Source organism: Ambystoma mexicanum, chromosome 4q, assembly GCF_040938575.1.
Source record: "Ambystoma mexicanum isolate Mex_15411 chromosome 4q, UKY_AmexF1_1, whole genome shotgun sequence".
In the NCBI taxonomy this organism is placed as follows: Eukaryota; Metazoa; Chordata; class Amphibia; order Caudata; family Ambystomatidae; genus Ambystoma; species Ambystoma mexicanum.
Genome location: NC_090928.1, coordinates 223,535,821 through 223,555,623, shown reverse-complemented (window position 1 = coordinate 223,555,623; position 19,803 = coordinate 223,535,821). Strand labels below are relative to the sequence as shown.

Sequence of the window (19,803 nt, the reverse complement as noted above, 5' to 3'; positions counted from 1 at the left end):
CCTTCCAAGGGAATTAGTTGTTTCATAATGGGAAAAATGTAAAAGACGCTTGCTCCACAGTGAAGGTAAAAAGCAGCCAGACAAAAGGAGAAAGAGGAGGGGGGCAAAGAAAAGGGATTCTCAAGAGAATAGTCAGTAGAGATTTGTCCCCACTCTTCATACTGTAATGCTGGGCCAGAGGGCCAAGGCAGAAAAGTAACAGCAGTTGAGTTGCCAGAGGTGTAGAGTCAGCAAACAGGATCAGCCATAGAAAGGGTTGCCGAATAATCGTCGAACAGCCGTCGAAGATGCCGGGCAGTGTGTACACCAGAATGCAAAAAGTACCAATATAAACTCGATAGACAAGCTCTGTATTTAACAACTGACCAGAAAGGTAGAAAAAAGTAGTCTGGTGGAACCTGAATGCATGAAAGATTTTGGGTACACTACACATCACGTTAGGGACAGTGTTACAGTGTTACAGTGTTACGCTCACCTGGTATCCACAGGGACGCCACCCAGCCGGGTTACTCGCTGGTATGCTTCTCAGCTTTTCCCTGATGTGGTCTGCGGGGAAGGTTCTGCCTTGTGGTAGAATTAGGCGTGCTCTCCGTCCTGCCTTCTTTGCAGGGGCACGTTGTCTTTCATGGGCGAGTGCGGTCCAGTTACTTTACTGACGCCGGCCCGTTTGGTATTGTTCAGGTAGGTCTTATTGCTGTTCTTTAGTTTTGTTGCTATCCTGCATGCCTTTCTATGTTTAAAATGTCTCTTTTCTCCCTTAGGTATGCAGAGCTTCAGCACGGCGAACTGGCTTGGTTGAGCCCCGCTGGTAAATTATGGCGCATTAAGAGCGCTATGATGCGGTAAGTAAGCGCTATGCGCTGCAAAGTCTTGCCTTTGCTAACCTGTGTTTTCCTTCCTTGTAGGTCGTGGTGTTCTTCAGCGCGAGTGGAATGTCCGGAGTGGTGCCAGCCGAGAGGCGACCAGCTAGATAAGCCTTTTGAGCAGTTCGTAATTTGTAAATGTCTCTACTGCTTTCTTTAATGTTGCCTCTATCTTCCTCTTTCAGGTCCTTCTGTCCGGGAGGCATGCAGATTTGTTGAAGCTGTTCTCAGTAGCTGCGAGTGTTTAAAGATGAAGACTTCAGGTAAGATGCTGCTGCTAATGATGTTCCTTTTGTCTCCTTGCAGGTTCTGCTTCTCCGAGGTTCGAGGGAATAGCTGGACAGAGTGAGCGTCACGTTGCAAGCTGCAAAGTAACGCGAAGCGTGTTGTCTTGCTCGGGTGTGGTTTAAATAGCCCCAACAAAATAGTCCAGGTAAAGTAGTCCCATAGGCTACCACACCCAAAACACTAGCACCGCATAGCTTGGTTCTTAGGAACCAAGGTATGTGGATGCCTCCATGTTGGCTGACAATACAATAAAGTAGTTCCCAAGCACATTGTTTTTCATGGTGTATGAGCCTGGCGCCATAGGCGCCAGGACTGGCCCCATGAGGGCTTTTGAAGAGGATGCCAGGCTCTAGAGGCCCCGAGTCCTGACTCCACCTGGCCAATGGGTTTGCCCGAGGGGCTTTTGGGCGAGGGTTGTGACATACAGTCACGACCAGGTTGACGTCCCTTTTTCGATTCGAAAGAAAGATGCAATACATGGCAATTACCACTAGATGTCTTGACTATATGCACAGCATGTGATTCTAAGCAAATTCACAAGCATCAGAACATAAGTTATTTAAACTATGATCAGCTGATACAAAATGTAATGTTTATATAGGTTTGCAACATAGTACATGTTTTGCCTTTTATAGCATGTTGGTGTAGCCTAATTTAACTGGTACCAGCCCACTTGGTTTCCTAAGAGTAAAGCCAGACTGTTCTGCTACATTACCACTGAGTGTTTTTATCCAACTTGGTGGACACCTTGTGCACACGTCTCGATTGGTCTTCTGAACCTCTCTGAGGGATTCTGAAAAACCTCCAAGAAAAGATAAAATCTGGATCATTAAACCTAACTTAAACAGACTGATCCAGCTTTCGTATGTGTGAGGTTGAAAGTTCTAAAGTGAGAATCTGGCAAGAGGCCTTTGTGGTTCTTCTATTTTTCACAGATTGATTACTCAACATGTCCCTGATGACGCTAATGTGACTAATGTGCCCTGAGAGACCCCCATGTAACTCAGGGTGCAGCTATACCATGTAACCGGTTTTGCCTGGTCTAACTATTTTTGCACAACTGGCTGCAAGAACACTTGATCATGGCAGTTACCTAATTCAGGCACAAGCGGTACCCTGGAGGAGGCTCTACATTGCACCTATTGAAATGCATTATGATGTATACCGATTATGACAAATAGGGAAATGCAGGGGGCATTCCTCCCCGCCCGATTTGTGCCAGTCGGGCAAGAAAAGCCGTAGATGGGCAAAATGAAGGACACTGATATAAGCCTTCAATGGGCACTTCATTGTTGACCCCCATTTAGCAAAAGCTCAGAATCTGCCCAGCTAAAACTACAATAAAGGAATGCATGTGGGCTTAACTGAGAAGACACATACCAAACGTAGATCAAAAGGTAAAAGACCTATGAAGTTTGAATATGGCAGCCCACAGTGATTGGATCGACACCAACAATGTCTGAATGGCCCAAACCCCAGGATTGGAGACCGGTTTCATAGCAAGGTAGTCTGCACCATCATGTTTTTCAATGTTGGGACAAGTTTGATGAACAGGAAGAAGATACCTCAACTTAAGTAGTGAGCAGGAGCACTGCTGAATGTGAGGCCCAACACTAGAACATTTGATTCCTCTGGACAGACTTGGTCACAAAGCTTCTAAACAGCAGCAGACTTGTTTCTTCCAGTCTTCAAGTTTCTTGAAGCATCCGGGGATACTCAACATTGCAGCAACAGTTAATGGAATGCCAAGAAACTAAAGCATTTCTCCCATAACCGGAGACCTACAGCTGCAACATGTGGGACACAAAGGCAAATAACTTTCTAACCAAGGGGTTCCCAAAGTCAAACATTTGACTATGTTCAACATTGGGACAAATGCATCATCAGGGCCAGAATCCTGCGGAACCAATCAGCTCACAACTTGAAATACCACCAGAAAGAACAGTTGTGGTTGAGGCAAAACTCGTTTAGATACTTACAAAGAGCCAACAAGCTGGAACCTTTGACATTCTAGCTAGAATTGCACCATTTGTCAATGGTACAGAAACCGGTCAATTGTGCGAGCATTCCATTGACCGGCCAGGAACTTGACTGGGCATTTCATCTCATCTGTTCCAAACTGCAAATGGCATAGCTACAAGAAACTGGCGAAACACAAAGCTCTCCAGTGCGAGTCTACAAACACAAAGCTCTACATTTTTGTTTGTCCACTTATGACAGCTGCACAAAATACTTAATAATTGCAGGTACATTCTCAAAGAAACAGAAAATGGTCTTTGCAGATAAGATCCGATGAGAGAGCGACAGCCAGAGGAAGCAAGCAAGCAAGCAAAAGAACAGCCTATGATGAAATATCTGCAGCAAGACAAGGACTCTATTGCAACACCTGAAACCAATTGGAGGAATTCATGAAACCGCAAAAGGGTGGGCAAATATGAACATTGATTCCACGAAAGCACATCTTGCACCCAGAGTAGATTCTGTGCATTTGTTGCTTTCTCTCACCCCTAGATATTCAGAGAAGTCTTGTGAAATCACCTGAAGGAAAATATTTTTTGTGCAAAACCAATATCTACCAATATATTCAAATTCCTACCAGTGTCTACTGAGCCTCAAGACAGCAATGACAAAAGATTGAGGCCAGGGTGCAAGATTTGCACTACCACAGGCTAGTGATATTTGACTCTTGGCGAGTAAGACATTTTGTGCTGTATGGGTAGAAGTGGCAAGTGAATTAACACTGTGTCCAGAGAAATAACAGTAGGGAAAAAGTCCAAATATTTTCAAAGAGAGGCTGATTATATACTGGGCTGTATAGTTCAGTGAAAACAAAATTCATATTTCAACTGTTAGATGGAAACAAAAATCCAGACACACTGCTTTGGCAGAGAATTGTTAAAGGTTTTGGAAATGCAAATATAGCACCTTCCAATGCAGAACTGTGGGTTTGGGGTCCTAACTCCTTTAACAAAAGGGGTTCACGTTGTGGATTCCAGGCTGGGAAGGCGGCACCCGCAAGGTAAGCTTTCTGTTAGAGGCCCTCTACCGGTTTTTTTCAGGGTATCCAAACGCCCCCTCTCCCCTCTGCTGTGCAATACCCCTTTGCCGCTCTCGACTCATTGTCCCCCCCAAACTTAACTGCCGGCTCCAGCCTCCAGCTTGCTGCTGGCAGGTTTGGACACCCCACTTTTGTTTTGGGGTAAACCATTTATACCGTGGAACAAACTGTATGTAGCGCAACAAGACAAATGTGTTCCTTCACAGAAACTTGATCCGGTCCGTGTGTGGGCGGGGTAGGGGGTGTTTATAATGCTTACAAAGCAACCAACAGCCTGATCAGAATGTGTGCGTGCGTGCGCACACACACACACACACACACACACACACACACACACACACACACACACACACACACACACACACACAAGTTGTCCACTCGGACCAGAAGCAGCCTCTGTAGACGAGTTGGAAAAGTCTGTGAGCAGCCGGGGGACACCTCGCGGATTGGCGCAGCACGCAGTGTGAGGTAAGGGCTTGCTTCCGGGTCCCGTGGACGTTGGACTGCGTGCAGACCCGGAGCAGCCTTGGGACTATTCCACTACTGAGCCCCCCCCAACCCCACCTAATCCCCCCCCCATCGGTAATCAGTGGTGGGACGTGGGCTTGGGCGACACTGCTCGGGGGGCCCGAGTGTGTGCCGTAGGCGGGACGACGAGACGGCGAGGACCCCTTGTTTCTTGCTGCCCTGCCCTTCTGTGGCTATTGGGTCAGTACTGGCTGGTTGCTGGTGACCCTTTTGGAACACGGGGGAGTGTGAGAACTTGTTGGGCGGGAGAGAACAGTGGGGTGGCTGTGGATGTCACTGTACTGATCAAGGCTTCGAATCAGTGCAAGTGTGAGAGGTGGCTACGTCCAAGGGCTACAATATTTATCTCTAGACTGGGAGATAATCCCAAAGTATACAACAGAGAGGGGCGTACATACGCTGACCTTACCTGGCCAGTGACCAATAGCCCACCCTAAGGTTGTGGCAACTCTCCCAAAAAAACCAAAAAAAAACGAAACTGAATAAATCTGGGGTACTCTACTACGCTGGACAATCCTCACCCACCTGTGGAGATCGTGGGCGATACAATAGCATCGGGAGACTGTGGGCCAAGTGCCTTTGATCCTGATGCTGGACTGAAGTGGGTCCTGGCAAACTGAGCCCAGTGGACAGATCTTAGTAAGTGAAGATCCACAGAGTGCTGAGGGCTATTTGTGTAGGATACACTACTTGGCCCCCTGAAAGAGGAGTATTGTCTGGTTAATTCAAACGCAATCAGGAAAAGGGCGGATTCAGTACAAATACAATTTAAGAAGAACCAAGGAGACGTCAAAAACCCGGATTCCAGTAAATAAGGAGGGCGACATGGAAAAAATAAAGGCTAAAAAGAAATCTAAGAACACTATCCTAGCAAACCAAGGTGTTCTTACTGTTTTTTTCCCCACAGAATCCGCCCCCTGAAATAAATTCTACAACTATCAAGGAAACAACTACACCAGACAACTTTGAAAATGGCCCACTGAGCTCATCAAACTTTGAAGACTGATAACAACTCCCTATTAGAACTATGCCTGAACATTCAAAGAAGTAGGACACCACATCCCGAAACAAGGACAATCAGTAACAGTGGAACACAGGTAGATAGACTGTCGACCACACCCCGCGGACAACCACCACTGGAGGGGGATCAAGTAGACTATCAATTTCACCTAATCTAGCAATGGTCTCAATGGAGGATGTTCCAGATGTTGAAATAGATTGTTTGGATAAGCCCTATCCAGGGGCTGTACAGATAGCCGAGATTCAGTCATCCGTAGCATCCCTACAATTTGCGCTCAAGATTCTGCTGAAGAGGACTGGGTGAATACTGGCCAATACTAATGAATTAACTATGGAAAACAACGGGAGGGAGGAAACCTGTGACGAAGTAGAAACCAATCTCTCCGAAGCCATTCATATTGCTGAAGAAATTGAAGAGCAGCAAAACTTGGAGATTGACCAGAATTTGGACAGTCCTGATCCATTCTTCTCAAGAAAACAATAAAGACTAGCAAGGAGGACTGGAAACAGCAAAATAACCAGTATCATGACCTCCCCGATGGTGGAGCAGGACCCTGCTTGGTTTCCAACTAAGAAGACCAAGAAAAGAGCTGCAAGAGCCAAGAAAAGGAAGGCAGCAAGTGATGGTTACCTCACTAGCTGGCTGCTACCTGAACAAGTCATTGAAAATGAGTTGGAGGAGGCGATAGACATCTCGGAGGTGGAAGTCGTGTGCGACGAGGAGGTTATAATTATGGTCAAGGTGTTAAGCCAACCTACTGTGCGGGAGAAATCGGGAACTACATTAACTGTCACCACAGAGAACAAAGGGGAGGCAACAGGAAGTCGAATATGTCTGATCAAGAACCTATATCAAAGCAGTGACAATAAATGGCTATCGCGCTCAGAATTCTTGACGAGACTATATTCAGTGCCACAATTGCAGGTCCTTAAATGTGATGACTTTCAATTTGTGGAACCATTGAAAGGCCCAAACCCTAAAGTTTCTGCGCTGCTTTGCAAGTTCCTATCCGCAGCCCAATTAATAAGAAGCTACAAAGAGGAACTGAAAGCAGTGGATGTGGAAGTAGATGCAGATTTGAATGAAATAGACCCGAGTTGCCCGATTGGGGAGGCGACATCCCGTTGGTAGAAGTAGTGTGTTCAAGTTCACCTAAGGGAAATAAGGTTGAGGCATCAGATGTCCAACAAGTACTAAAATGGTTGGTGGATGCACTTCCTGAGATTTTATCAAAACAATGAGTTCTCTCCATATTGTCCTGGAACTGTCAGGGCTTCGCACTATCATCAGAGGGCCCTACAAAATTGCTTGACAAACAGTTGTTTCTGCCTACAAGGGATATGGGCTATGGACCCTTTAATATTAGATGGTTATGTGATATCCCATTCCGCAGCTAAAAGAGGAGAAAAAGGCAGGCCATATAGAGGTTTGATTATAGGGGTGGCTAATACTCTGGGCTCGAGGCAGATTAATTCTAAGCTTGAAAACAATACGATTGCAGTAAAAGTGATCTTTGATAACAAGGGCCCCAAGGGATCACTTCTACTTGTGAGCATGTATATTCCACCTGGTGCGGTGCAAAGCGAGCAATTGCAAGATTCTGTCCATGACCTATTTGCAAATTGGTTAATTATATCTGGTAACACAGGAATAATAGTTGTGGGCGACTTTAACTGCCATATGACTGGGCAGGGAGGTACATCTCAGAATCCTAAAATAAAAGAGAAGGGAGCGATGGATCATACTAAAAAAGATCTTGAGGGTGGAGCTTGTTAATGTCTATTTGAGTCCTGGGATATGGAAATTCTAAATGGTAGAACTAGTGATCATCCTGGTCTTCATACATGTTCAAACGGTAGCTCCCATAGTACGTTGGATTATATATTTGTGTGCCCTAAGATCCAACTACAGGTGGAGGACATGATAGTCATCCCCAATGAATGGAGTGACCATGCTGCTCTGAAATGTGAGATCAATATTCCTAGAGGGGAGCCCCTGTTCAGCAATATGGGTAACGTGGAAATTAATAAAGCGGGTACCAGGAGCTCCTGGTCCGATAAAAATATAACACGCCATTGAAGCCCTTGGTTTGTAAGACCAAATCAACTCCCTCATTTTAATGAGATGAAAATCGACTCTATAGAGGACGGATTTATGCCTTTGCAGGAAAGCATGCGGCTGCACCTATGGGGGCTATGATAAGAACGGAGGGGAAAAAACTGCCCTATGATAATATGATCAGAGATGCGAAAAGGAATCTCAGAGCAGAGCTTCACAATGACAAGAAATCAATGGCCCCACTGGAGGTATATTATGCAAATGTTAGAGGGATCAAAAACAGATATAGATCATTCATTAAGGCGAAAAGAAGAGCTGATAAGAATTCTTCTTGGCAAAGATTGGTAAAGACCATATGTGAAGAAAAGACGTGTAACATCTGGTCTCTTCTGGGCGAGGCTCGAGGGCGTCGAGAAAGGGGCTCTAGCAAATCCCATTGAAGCTATGGTGTGGACAAAATCCCTGGAAAATCGGAATGCCTAGCCAGAGGATGAGAAATGAACAGCATTGGGTAGTCCCCCTCTAGTGGCACCTATTGATATATCACACAAAATTATATTGAATAAGGTCAAAGAGATAAAATCCTCACGAGCACCAGGTCCTAATGGATTGGCCAACAATGTGATTAAATCATATCCTGAGTTGTGGGCCAGTTTGTTGGGCATACTATTTGAGAAGATTCTAAAAACAGGTAAAATACCCCGGTCATGGCAAATGGCGATATTAATCCCTGTATTTAAAAAGGGAAATAGGCTAGACCCAAGGAACTATAGGTTGCTTTCTATGTTAGTGCCACAGGGAAGATATTTGCCTCACTTTTGTTAAAAGAACTACAGCTATGGGTGGGGGACTCTGGCATACTATCCAAATTCCAAAGTGGGTTTAGAGACAGGGATATTCCACCTCATAACATCATGGTGATGGATCTGCTACGAACTAGAGCGAAGAAAGGGGGCGCCGCCCCCCTATATGCCTTTATATATAGACTTCACAGCGGCTTTCGATTCAATCCCCAGAGGCCGCCTGTGGCGGAAATTGAAATTAATGGGCTGACCTGGAGGTCTGTTATACTATCTCAGACTACTACATCAAGACAACTCAGTAAAATTGAAGCTAGACCAAGAAGGCCAGACTACAGATAAAGTTTTCCAAAATAGGGGAGTAAAACAAGGTTGCGTTACAGCGCCTTTAATTTACAACCTATATGTTTATGAAATCCCGGCAGTAATATTTGCTGCAAAAAATTGCCGCCCCAAAATTGGTGAAGCCATTTGTCCGTTAGTAGCTTACGCGGGCGATCTGGTGATATTTGACTACACAATTAGTGGGATATGCAGGTCGGCTGCAGCCCTCTGGGACTAGGCAGATGTGAATGGCCATAGTATTAACCTGGGGAAAACAAAGGTCATGAGATATACCAATAAGAAAGTAACACGTGTGCAGCTTATGGTAGGTACAGTGAAAATCTACGTTCCCCAATATCGATACTTGGGCATTGACTTTGAACTAACTGGCGATTTTGTGGCCTGTAAACAAATGCGTACCATTAGAGCAGCACCATTGACTGCCCTGTTTTATAGGTTTACTGTCAAGCAGGGCGGTTTTACTCTATGTGCACTCGCCAACTATATATACAAGCCTTTTCTCCGGTGATAACATATGGGTTGGAAGCCCTCCTTGAGATTGACCTAAAGTGACTTCAGGTGATTGAAGGGAGATTTTGGCGCTGTATTCTTGGCCTACCCCCTGGTATCACAATGGCCTTGCTAAGGGTAGAGCTTGGGCTGATCTCCTTAAAGGCCTCAGTGTTAAAGAAGCAGGATCACTACATCTAAAAAGGACTCAAGACACAAGCAATGGATTATTAACAGCAGTCCACCAAGAAATGGCTAGGGAGAACTCTTTAGCCATCTGTCCAATAGTTCTACATAAACTGTTCACTGAAATAGGCTGGCAATCTAGGGAAGGGTGCTATTCAGAGGAGGCACAAAGAGCACTGTGTAAACGTATAGATCTCTGGGATTGGTTAGAGAACTATGACCATCTAAGGAGTTTAAAAACCTATCAATTTGTGCAGCACAGATTGTATGAGTTTAAGAAACCTCAGAGATACTTGAACCTCTGCCCATCAGCAAGACTTAGAAGGTTTATCTTATTACTCAGAGTGGAGCAATTACCCACTAGGATGATCACAGGGAGAAAGGACAAGATTGCTGTAGAACTTCGAACATGCCGTCTGTGTAAAGTACAAGATCAGTTGGAGACAGCTAAGCACCTTCTGACGGAATTCCATGAAATGGCGAGCACATTCAATCTTCTCCTTGGTAGATATGTCCATGATAAGGAGCACATCAAGGATGACCTCTTGGCTCCATTGTGTTAATTCTAATAGTATGCGCCTATTGACAGCTTTATATAACATCTGGCTGAGAGGTTAACTTGGTCATAACACTATAAGAAGTTGATTAAGTACGTTTATATTGTATTGATAATTGAAAGTCGGACATATGATTATATGTTTGTGCAATTTATGGTTTTATATGTTATGCTTTTCTATGTTTTTACTTGCAATATGAATTCTTATCTGAAAAAGTTTGTGTAAAGTTTATAATTTAAACTAGATCACAATAAATATTATTATTATTATAATATATATATTTTTAATCAAGTGCTTTTGCAGCAACTGCATTAAGAGGGGATTTCTTAACTGCATTCAACTGTTTCATTACTAATGAAAGTGTGTGCATGAGAAAAAAATGCTTAAGGATTCCCCTAAATGTCATGTTAAATCAAAAAAGAATCATTTAGTAGCAATACGTGGTAAACGCGAAAGTGCACACTAAAAATAATGGTACAAATATATCTGCTGCCACCTACTTGTCTTTAGGCACAAATCAAAGTAACCAAAAACATCAAGTGAAAAGTTGCTTTCTGCAATGTTAAAAACTACAGGAATTCAAAAGGGAAACAAGGTTTCCCAGTACTTACAGTCTGGGGGCTAATCAGCTTGCCAGTAACAATGAAAACAAGGCAAGGGCAGTGTCTTAAGGCTTTACTACCTTTCACAAACTTAGAACAGGTACGGTGACTCTGTCTTTTCTTACTTATTACTGTGTTAAGTAATTGATAGTTGGCGATTTGTTTCCTCCTATGGCTTACAGATTAAGGATTGGGAAACGCCCAAAGAAATCTGAACTTGTTTAGACATAGTTAAATCATCTTTGGGGAATGACCTGGAGGGTGGCTATACCCAGATGCCTTCTTTTCTGCCTAAAGGGCCCCTCACACAATCACAGAAAGCAACTGGTACTGTGATCATGGCTAAATGTGAGGTCACTGGAGGGCCAAACCTTAACAGACAATCTTCCTGCCCAGAGACTAAATCCGCTATCCTGGCTGCTATGGATATTCTTTCTGCAAACGCCTCATTACAGTTGGCACGCTTTGAGGCCTCTTGTTCCTTGGATGTGGGGAGGCCAAAAGCTTGGACCCCTGAACCAAGGAACATGCTACCTTACCTTTGATGTAATGCCAGCATTTTTGGTCATTTGTCTGGGGGCAGATAACTGACTTTAAACAAATAAATCTGGTTGAGCAAATGATAGATGCACAGCCTCCCTCTATGGAAAAAGTGGGTCCTTCAAACAGATATTCACCTGTTTTTGCAGGCCACAGAGGGGTATGATCTGAGAGATCTGAAGCAAACCAACAAAAAGGTGGATTGAGATCAAGGTGCTGTACATCCTTGCATTGGGAAGGTCCTGCATAAAGATCCCACTCAGACCAACTGCATGGTGGGTGAACAACATTTTTTGCATTCACCATTTTTTTTACTATGCCAGCCAATACCACAAGGAAGTGGCAGACAGAAGTGTGGAAGTCAACAACATAATATATCCCTGGTTGCTTTGTTTAGTGGATGGAAGTAGCTGAGCAACAAAAAGCTAGAAACTAAAGAACAGTAGTACATTTACAGTGGATAAGAGAGGAGATACATTGTGTGATGCAAGGTCAGTAAATTAAACAATATAGAGTTTTTTATTGAAACTTTAGCAGATTTAATAACCAGAAAGAATGTGTGCTTTTATGTACACATCACTTTAGAGTAAAAATAGCTTCCTTACACACATTTTTATTTTACCTTTCATGGTCAAGTAAGAAATAGAGATCTTGAGGAAGGTGGCATAATCAAAATATCACTGAAATGTCATGCTGGCAGAAAGGGGGAATACGACCACACTGCAAGCATACACATAGGAGAAATTCAATCAATATATTTTTTGTAGACTTAAACCTGTTTTCAGAATACATGTGAACGTGGGTGATTAATGGGAATGTAAGGAATAGACCCTCTACACTTGTGTGTTTTTTCATTTTGTTTAGAAAATTCAAAAATCTAAACTTGTGTGTTGACATGTGGAATGCTTGATTCTTGAGATCACATGTCAGAGGGCAAACAATTGCCGGAAAGGAGCGGATACAAAATCAGCACGAAAGCCACAAATATTTATATATATATTTTTTTTAAATGTACCAATAAGGAAGACAAATTGGGCTATAATACAGAGTTCCAAGAACTTATTTTTATTGAAGTGTGACTATATTGAATTGCCTACAACTGTTGCTAAAGGTTGGGCTCACGTTTGTGAAAAATGTTTGATTGAACCTTTTGTACCCAACTTTAAGGGTTCCCCCTTATGTAGAGGAGTCGGATGACTTAATGGGCTGCGCAAATAACTATCTGACGTGTCACTATAAACTCCAGTCGTTTCACATGAGCTGGCAAAAAGGGTTTGCCCGTCTTTGGGTGCAGGTACCTCATATACTCCCCTACTCCTTCAGTGGTGGGGGGTGGATGAGGTATAGATGCACAGGTCCAATTTTAAGTCTTCACCGGCTCCAAATCTTAATTTTCCTTCTCTGAATGGGGGATCTTTGGCAGAGAAACCGCGGATGCCGGCTCAGGATTATGTTCTCTCCACTCGTGGGAGAGCTACCAGTTCACCGTGCACTTCTGGCTCCTTTCAGGACCATACTGCACATGTGCAGGGGGAGGTTTCCCCTGTATCTAACCAAAAGTATGAGCAGGATGAACAAATAGATGCTTTTTCATTCCGAGTCTTATCCAGGATTTTAAACTCAATGGACAAGGGACAAGATAACAATATGAACTCCGGGAGGTCCATACCACCCTTAAAGAGCTCTGCGGCAAGATGGGCTTTATTGGTAGTTTACTGGGCAAAGTGAATGTGGATTGCTGTGTTACTAAAAGACAGTTCATCCAACAAAGCGGTTCAGTGGCATCAACCACTTGTCAAAAATCTCTTCTGGACCTACAGTTACCAGTGCCGGAGTCAGTTGATCATTCCATGAATTCCCATGCCCTCTTGCATGTCTTACTCAAAGAAGCTACTTTGGGCACAGTAGGCTCTGCTGTAGGTCAGCATGAGGCTTTGCTAATAGCATTGGCCGAAGAGCCACCCTAGTAATCTGCAGTATTTTTTTCTGAAGATGATGCTGAGTCCAATTGTCAAATTCCACAGAGCCAAGTGATGCTTTATAACAAGTGGGAAAGGCGCAAGGACAGAAAGGTTATTTGAAATGTGTTTGTTCCCTTAAAGGCACAGACCAAAGTTTTTCCTGAAGAATGCGAGTGAGTGGCCCCTATAGGTTCTACTGTAAATTCACCTGGCACATCTCTTGTTACGGGACAGATGAACAGGGGTAAAAAAGGAAAATGCAATACTATTGGATTATGTACCTTCTCTACAGTGGATGTCTCTCCAAAGCCAAATATAAAGGGGAATGCTTTTATAACTGCTTACTGGAAAACAAAACCAGTTTCTATGGTGTCTGACATCCCGGACATGAGTATTGATACAACCCTTTCAGTGAACTTGGATGATGATTGCATTGACTCAATGGACGAAGCTAAACTGATATTAGCCTCAGAACATAAATCTGACGATACTATGTCACAGCAATTGATTTCATTCATCGCAGATGTTCAGCCTAAACAATCGGCACTGCTGCCTACAGCACCATTTGTCTTCCGATGGGTCCCTAATACTCAAAGCACTAAACAGCCATACTGTTTTCAGTTGCCACTTATCAGGGAAGTGCCCTCTGTTAAATTGATGGCAGATTCTGAAATTTCTGAACCTCAAATAACAGATGGTTTGGTTTAGATCATAAGCAGTCTTGAGGTTAGAGGCACTTCTCTACGGAACGGAACTGCAGAAGGTACACAAAGCTGGCAACTAGAGTGCGCGCCTCACCCGCTCTTTTTTCTAAATATTGATTTGAGAGTCCCAGGCTCCAGAGGCGTAGCACCGGGGTGACCCATGCTTCACTTAGGGGAGCCATAATGCTGGTTTTCCTCCCTCCTCCCAGCGTGGGATCTATACTGTGCAATTATAGGGGAGTTGGTTCCTGGCTACCAGCATTGGCTACAGCTACCACAATTCCCTGAGGCCAAAATTGGCACTAATCATTAACACCTGAACAGACTGCCTCCGTGAAGATTGCAAGAGGCATGAAAGCGCTTGGAGGCGAAGATAAACTGAACTGCAGAAGGTACACAAAGCTGGGAACTAGAGTGCGCGCCTCACCCCCTCTTTTTTCTAAGCACTTATCCTCTAAACAGACAATATATTTAGGCTCTGTTCGGGGAAGTATACGCTTTAAAATCACTAAAAAGATCTAGCAGGTGTTTAATTTATCGATAACCTGCGGGTTTATGTAGTAAAATTGGGTTTTTACTCTGAATTGGTAAAGAACTTGGTACAGTTAGACGTATCACAGTTTAGAGACAAGGGTGTTCTTATTTCAGATGCAGTGGGTGAGGTTTATTCTAATGAGCCCAAAGAGACCATGGGTGGGGAAACCTTTGCCTATTCCACGTGATCAATATTAAATTAGATAATCAAGTCAATACAGGTGCTGTGCCTGCGCAATCTTCGGAACGTTCGGTATGCTGCGACCGGTCCTATCTAATTAATTCCCTTCATGATCAGGGTTTGGCTAAAATGGGACAAAATTGAAAATCGGGTCACCAAAATTGTATCATGGAATATGTGCCATTTCCATCACCTGTGTAATCATCTGGAAAATTGGACTATGGCTGATTTAATTTGCTTACAGGAGACACTCATGTTAGATATCCCAGTAATAGATGGCTTCACTGTAGTACTTCAACCTGCAAGAAAAGGACCTAGAGGAAGGCCTTTTGGTGATCTATTATGTGCCTGTTAATGGGCTCCGGGTACGATGTTGGAAAATATGCACCTGGGGAGATCTGACATAGTGGGGTTAAAAATAACACGGTGGAATGAGGCTCTTGTAAACTGGTGAATGTTTATTGTGCTGAATGTTTATTTGAATCCTTCAACTGAGTTTTGGGATTTTTTTTCATGTGATTTTAAATGTACTTGAGACCTTTAAGTCGGTCAAAGACATGCGAATAATTATATTAGGGGATTTTAATAGGGAGTGTCTATACGACTCCATTTGGTCTGGAGTGTGGTAGGAAAATCTCAGCTACTGCTCGACATAGAGGGAGGTTGTTGCGCTCTATGCTTGACCCATGGGACTTGAAACTTTTAAATGGTAATAATAAGGGTGATGTCCCTCCAAAATGCAGCTGGTCTAATGGGTTGGAGCATTCCACTTTGGACTATGTGTTTGCCTCAACGAACATGGAGAGTAGTTATGTCTCCTTCGAAGTAACATAACACAAGCAGTGATCATTCACAACTGATTATTTCCTTAATGTGGTTAAGACACAGAGTTGAGTGTCCCTCTTAAGGGAATGATTGAAATTGGGGTGAAGGAGCATCTTGTTTGGCATCTTAATTTTGCACTCAAATTTGATGTAAAGGTGGATGAATTCTACCAGGAAAGAAGATTTGAAGCTATTTTTCCGCAGGACTTTGTGCCACTGCTACAGCAACGTTCACAAGGCCTAACTTCGGTTAAATCTTTACAAAAGAGTGGCATTGGTACTGCTCATGCTCATTCATAGATTTGATGAGTTAGCACGCTACAGGAAAAAAGTATTAAGGAGAGAAGTAAGATGAGCGCTCAAATTAGGCCCTGTGGACTATCTGAAAGTAAGAAAATTAAAGCAAGCACATGCAAATTAGGTCAAAGGGTATAGACACCATTTGCTCCAAAAAGATGCAGAGCTAATGCTTTGAATTATTAGTTGTAGAGATCTGTCCACTTTCTGGAGATTAATATGGGCGATTCCCTTTCAAAGTGTTGCAAGTGCAGTCATCATCAGGGGTGCAATGGGAATCATATTTTGCCAATCTTTACTCTCTGCCAAACTCGGACCAGGATCTAAGTAATTGTGGAAGTATGTATAGGAACAGTGTGATTTGTGGGCTTTCCTTAATGTGGAATTGGACGCGATTGTAATTGCGACTTGGAAGAGGAAAACAACTGATGCCCCTGGCCATGATGGCTTGTCCAATTTAACTTTAAAATCAGCCCCATTACTCTGGGCCAGGGTGCTATTACAGCATTTTCAAAACATAATTTGCACTCACCGATTACAGTCAGCTTGGAAGGATGCAACTCTGGTTTTGATCTTTAAAAAGGGCAATAGGTCAGATCCTGTGAACCTCTGACCTATCTCCTGTGTAAGTCACCTTAGATTGTGGCACAAATAGAGGGCCACTGAATATCTGGGAGCTTTGGGAGACATGCTAGCTTGACTACACTCAGACACTAGATAAAAGGTGAGAATTGACCAAAGGGGATCCTATTCAGGTTGGATTTATAGTAAGCAAGGCTAGCGCCAGGGCTGCGTCTTGGTCCTGTTTCTTTCCAATATGTGTATCTCTGACATTGGAGACTTCCTAAGTGATATTGGCGCCAATCCACTGTAATTGGGTTCACTAAAAGTGCACTACCTCCTACATGCCGATGATTTGGTTTTGGTCCGTTATACCCTTGTTGGCCTTCAGCAGTTTTGGAAAGCAGTTGGCACTTATTTTCAGGCTATTCAACTGAATATAAATGTTCCAAAATTTGGGGGTGGGGGTGCAACTACCATGTAGCGAAGACGTGCTGCAGAGGAGCGCCTGCTGATTCGACAAAGATTTGACAAATACGGCATGCAAAAGAAGGCGTCTCTACCTATAAAAAGGGCTCCAAGGTGTGAGAACGGGCGGAGGAGCCGAAACAGGACTCCCGCTGCTCCGGGATAAGAAGCGCAATGCGTAGTCCATGATCGCGAAAATAACGTGAAGGGATCCAAGATGACGAACTTAGGTGAAGCATAACGCCGGAGCAGGGGAGCCAATTTATGAATTTCCCAGGGGGGGGGGGGGGGGGGGGGGGGAGGTTGGGAGGCTGGGGGCAAATACAGGAAGTGACATCACTGGCAGTTATAGGACCACAAATTTGCATGTAGTCGCCAACTTGGTGCAACGGCGCGCGGGTGGGGGGGGGGTAGCGGCGCACGCGCAGCGCAGAACAGTGGAAACATTGGCTAGCATGTACTGCATATACTGAAGTCAAGTAAGAAGGAGATTTAAGCCTTCGAGTTGCATTTCAGTAGGCCATCACTGCCCCTACTCCACCCCTCTATAATCATCCAGGTTGTAGTAGCCCTCAAAAGGCAGAGCAACACAACTAGGATGGGAGAACGAAATGCCGTCCCATCCTGTGAGTGTGTCAAACGTCAGAGCAAAGACTGTGTGCGTGCCTCCTACCTTGGAGCACAATCTCACTAATTTGGTGCAAATCTCTCAAGTGGGAGCATGGGAATCCCATGCGTGTGTGTGGGCTGCAGACCCCGGATCACATGCTCACTTCTTCAGTGTGAAACTCTGGCCAAGGCTCTTTCGGCAAGCATTCAGGATGGGTCGCACACCTATAAACAGTGTGATATATTGAGTGGGCGCCTCACTCCTTGGAGCATAGTATCAACCGTTGCTGGTAATCTCACAACTGAATGTACAGTTTCACTCTTGGTCATGTCAGTGACCCCATGTATATTAATGGAGTCAGCCTCCCATCTGGGAAGACAATTATATTTCTGTTAAAACACTCTGAATTGTCACTCCAGTTTTCTCGATCTATAGATCCATACCATATTCATTCAATGTGTGTGCAGGGGTGATAACTTGTGTCAGAGAGCTCATTCTTTCATTTAGGAGTGATAAAGGGGTAACAACCCCCTGTATGTGGGATCAGGCTCATCTTGCCCCATGGCCCCTCCAGAAGGAGTGAGCAGGTTTTGAGACCCTGCTGATTCTGCTATCCGATAGGCTCGAGCCTTCTATCCCTTGCCCCACCACGGCTCCCAACATCCTGAGCGGCAGCTTATGGACAGCAGGCAGCTCCGGACATGCCTGTTGCCAACTGAATGTAGACAGATCTACTATTTAGACACTGGGAGAGAGCTATTAATCCACATTGGTGGTGAAGAAGCACTGAACATACAGAACACAATGGTATAGTGTTGCAGTCCTGTTGAGAAATGACAATTCTGAGCATGCGAGCAGTAGGCTGGATCAGTGCTGCCCCATAAAAGGTGTAGCAGCCTCTGTGAGAAGTGGCAGTAATGTCCCAACGGTGAGAAGTGTAGTATTCTCACATTAACTATGCTTAAGAACTTTGGGTTATTGAAAAGTGCTGCTACATTCTGAGTAATTCCATCCCTTTAAATATATGAGCTCTTGTATAACCACGACAGTGTTGAGTTATTCTGATGACAGACTTGCTCAATAGTTCTGGTTCTGTATCATTAAATGTACTTCAGATCTTTACAGTATTGGAAGGATAACTCGGGGGCAACGTGCTTGCCTTGGAAGCAAGACGACACAGAGCAACACAGGTTCAATCCCTCGGTCCGCGCAACACAGGTTCACTCCCTTGGTCCGCAAAACACGGGTTCGCTCCCTCGGTCCGCGCTTAGAAACCTCTGGGTAGTACACGCATTATTAATAACCAATTAAAATAAAAAGAAATACATCTGTTGAGAAGTGCTGGGGCCTTGTCAATAAGTGTAGCAGCTCAACTGAGATGTGCTGAGGTTGTCCCATCAAAAGTATAGCAGCCCCACTAAGATGAACTAGCATTGCCTCAACAAAAGCATAGTATTATCACTGAGAAGATTCAACAATTACAGAAGCCCTGTTACAGCAGTACTATCCCATCAAGAGTATAGCCAGCTAACTGAGGAGTACCAGCATTGCCCCATTTCAAATATGGCAGCTCTACTAGAAAGTGCTGGCTCATACGCCTCTACTCCCTGCTCAAGCATTCACCCGCACCACGTGCTCACTCCGAGACATGCAAACAGTCTCATTTGCCCGCTCCCTCCCTCGCTTTGCATCTGTACCTCCATTTCTAAAAATCCTTCTGGGTTGGGTGTACCTCTACATCTGTTCACCTCTCTTGCCAAGAGGGGTGCACAGATGTACAAATACACCAAACCCAAAACGATTTTTAGAAATTGGAGGGACAGACTTGCTTTGCATCTGTGCCTCCATTTCTAAAAATCGTTTTGGGTTGGGTGTAACTCTTCATCTGTGCACCGCGGTACACAGATGTAGAAGTATACCCAACCCAAAACGATTTTTAGAAATTGAGGGACAATGCAAAGCAAGAGCCTCTTGCTTTGCATCTGTCCCACAATTTCTAAACATTGTTTTCCCCGGCTTTTCCCCGGGCCGCCAGAGAGAGAGACAGTATGCAAGGAACAAAGGGCCATCCATACTGCATCTCTTCTCTCCGGCAGGGGGGGGGGGGGGGCTCAGCCCCGACTTCATTCTGCAGGGGGGGGGCGCAGCCCCCCCCGTACTCGGTGCCCCTGCACCGGAGGCACCCCAGAGCGACTAAGCTCGCGCACAAATGGTGACACCGGAGCACACAGCAGTGGCTAGGATCATGCCTGAGGGGAGTGGCGCTCGAGCACATCCGTGGCTGACAGTCGCACAATGCAACCCCGGACATCTGTGAGACCGGGGAAC

The 19,803-nt window shown here is 44.4% G+C and overlaps 1 protein-coding gene across 1 annotated transcript in view; it reads right to left on the bottom strand.

The window, feature by feature from the left end:
• CDC40 (cell division cycle 40) overlaps positions 1 to 19,803 on the bottom strand; it is a 1,027,131-nt gene that overhangs the window by 291,943 nt on the left and 715,385 nt on the right. The window lies entirely within an intron of this gene.